This window comes from Notothenia coriiceps, unplaced genomic scaffold (genome assembly GCF_000735185.1).
Source record: "Notothenia coriiceps isolate Sejong01 unplaced genomic scaffold, NC01 NC01_scaffold00034377, whole genome shotgun sequence".
Taxonomy (NCBI): domain Eukaryota; kingdom Metazoa; phylum Chordata; class Actinopteri; order Perciformes; family Nototheniidae; genus Notothenia; species Notothenia coriiceps.
Genome location: NW_011367078.1, coordinates 73,357 through 75,978, shown reverse-complemented (window position 1 = coordinate 75,978; position 2,622 = coordinate 73,357).

Below are 2,622 nucleotides of genomic sequence, written 5' to 3'. Positions count from 1 at the left end.
CTCTCTATGGTGCACCTGTAGAAGGTCAGGATACTCTCTATGGTGCACCTGTAGAAGGTCAGGATACTCTCTATGGTGCACCTGTAGAAGGTCAGGATACTCTCTATGGTGCACCTGTAGAAGGTCAGGATGCTCTCTATGGTGCACCTGTAGAAGGTCAGGATACTCTCTATGGTGCACTTGTAGAAGGTCAGGATACTCTCTATGTTGCACCTGTAGAAGGTCAGGATACTCTCTATGGTGCACCTGTAGAAGGTCAGGATNAGTTCGCTAGTGAATCGTAGGACTGTTTAACTAATTCTTTTATTTTCAATAAACCTCTAGTTTTTTCGTGGTTTTAATACTACCTCCATTTAGATGTAATTTCCAGGGACAATATGACAAAAAGTAGTTATATAATATCCAGAGTCTATATATGTTTTGTACAGAGACTTCACAAACCGAGGTTTGTGGTTTGTCTAGTAACGTCGTAATGGGTATTAGGGGAGACAAAGTCCGGACAAAGGTTTCACGACTAAGAGACAGACCAATGAAACTGAAACCAAATCGGAACCAACCACTAACCGATTACCAATGTAGTTCGGTATTTTTTGCAACACTGTAGTATTATCACAACGTTTAGACTAGTCGAGTAAAAGTCTGTCCAAAAATATTATTTACCTAGGTCCCTTGGTTGGTGATTGGCTAATGGTTACACAAGCCAAAAAAACGTTGTGACATCATAAAGTGGCCAAAAATCTGATCAGCTCATTTTCAGACAGGTTTTTATAGAAATGGATCAGGACAAAAAGAGAGAGAATCTTTGTTCCTGAAACTTTCAGAATCTCTTTACACAGAGGGGACACATGGTTATGTATAAAATACAGGAGCACGTGGATTTTGCATAATAAGTCCCCTTTAAAGCCATTACTTTTTTAATTTATTCAATCGTGATACTCCTGTTAACCCAGACTTATAAACACAAAAACCTTAACGGTGATTAAAGAACAAACTCTCCGTCTCAGTAGAGCAAATTTGACTTGTTTGTGTTGTAAACATTTCTGGCAAATGTTGACAGATGCAGCACTGTTTGACTGTGTTCCTGACAGACTTTGGCGCGCAGTGGGTCGTCTGTGCTGGAATCGGTATTGTTGTAAATCAAACAAGACAGAACCGTGGTTTTTGTTTTCATTTGATTCAGTTTGATTAATAAGCCAAACACCATGTGGTTTTGTGCTAAACTCAGATAGCAGCTGGGAGAGCGAGGTCAGAGTAAAATACTCAGAGACTTAAAATAATTCCTCCCAGAATAAAAATGAAGATGAAATCCAGATGAGTAAACCCTAATTCAATTGTACAATATTAAATGGGCACATTGCACTAATCACCAATAAAGTGAAATGCCGAACACAGCACCTTATGGGGTCGAGTATTCTCAAAACAATATCAGATTTGGCTCAAGATGGAGCTGCATGAAAGCTGATAAATTGCCTAAAGTTATTTGAATTCAATCTTAGTTTTCAGAGTCACTTTTGTTTGGGCTGAAGAATACACTGATTGAACATGATTATAATTATGGAAATAAAAAATCAATCCAATATAGACAGGGCTGAGCTTACACATTTTATTTAGTCTTTTTATATTGAAACGAGCAGTGCAAGGAATTCAAATGATAATTTAAAAGGGATAAAACAACAGTCAAATCTTTGTCAAGCTTCTTTTAAAATGGTCTCCACAACCATAACCACATGAAAAGGCTGATGAAGGACAATATGGTGACAGGCATTAAACCTGCCCAGGGTTAAAATCCCCTCAACAATTAACAGTTCAAGAACAACACAACAAAAACCATTAAAAGTGGGATATCAAGATATATATATACACAATATAGAGAATGTTGAAATAGTCCTCCATTTTCTTTTTTTAGTTACTATTACATGAAACTAACTCATATAGTAATGGATGAGTTTTAACCCTAAGTTAGAGCTGCCATCGAGAGAGTCAGCAGCTTCATGTTCCTCTGGGTCCACATCACTGAGGACCTGACATGGACTCTTCACACCACCACAATCACCAAGAAAGCTCGACAGCGGCTCTTCTTCCTCCTCCGCAGGCTGAGGAGGTTCAACATGGACTCCTTCTACAGGTGCACCATAGAGAGGATCCTGACCTTCTACAGGTGCACCATAGAGAGTATCCTGACCTTCTACAGGTGCACCATAGAGAGTATCCTGACTCCTGCCCCCCTCTCCCNTATATACAAAACATGTCTCTGAAGTGTTTGGCTCCAAACACCAAACAGATCATTGCAGCATTACCCATAATCCCCTCTGTTTCAGGCCTGTTTCCAAAGTGCTGACTTTGGAAACAGGCCTGAAACAGAGGGGATTATGGGTAATGCTGCAATGATCTGTTTGGTGTTTGGAGCCAAACACTTCAGAGACATGTTTTGTATATATCTGAGACCTATAATATATTGATGAAAAACAGTATAACAGGGACCTTTAATGTAGATTTACCTCCATCATAATTTTGGTGCTTTTTTGATCTCCAAATAACTTTTATTTTCTTAATCAATTTGTCAGGATGCTAAGTGATCGCTTGAAACGTATCTTCTTGATAGGCCGATCTATGGAATGGTGT